This window comes from Penaeus monodon, chromosome 15 (genome assembly GCF_015228065.2).
Source record: "Penaeus monodon isolate SGIC_2016 chromosome 15, NSTDA_Pmon_1, whole genome shotgun sequence".
Classification (NCBI taxonomy): Eukaryota; Metazoa; Arthropoda; class Malacostraca; order Decapoda; family Penaeidae; genus Penaeus; species Penaeus monodon.
The window spans coordinates 11571460-11571764 of record NC_051400.1 but is presented as its reverse complement, the minus strand read 5'-3'; the positions used below and the strand labels follow the sequence as shown (position 1 = coordinate 11571764).

The window sequence follows — 305 nt, the reverse complement described above, 5'->3', positions numbered from 1 at the left end:
TAAAGTGGTAATTTCCTATATAGTCATAGGTATACGTGGGCATTACATGGTTAGAGAGAGAGAATTAATGTGATGTGTGTGAACAAAGTATTTTTCACAAGTATGGTGTTTTAGAAGCTGATAAGCAATTATTTTCATGTATTTGCAATTAGGTTCCTAAGAGGTAAGGAAAGTGTAATAATTTCTACTGAACTTTAGGTAAATCTCATCCGGTCTTGACAAATGAATATAGAACATGCTAAACTAAATAATCAGCTTTAGTGCCATGACATCAGAGTAGGATTTTTGGCTCTCATGCTGTTGGC

At 34.1% G+C, this 305-nt stretch overlaps 1 protein-coding gene across 2 annotated transcripts in view; it reads left to right on the top strand.

Annotated features, from left to right (window-relative positions):
* Window positions 1-305, top strand: part of LOC119581743 (ubiquinol-cytochrome-c reductase complex assembly factor 1-like) — a 6109-nt gene that overhangs the window by 982 nt on the left and 4822 nt on the right. The gene's annotated exons all lie outside the window — the stretch shown is intronic.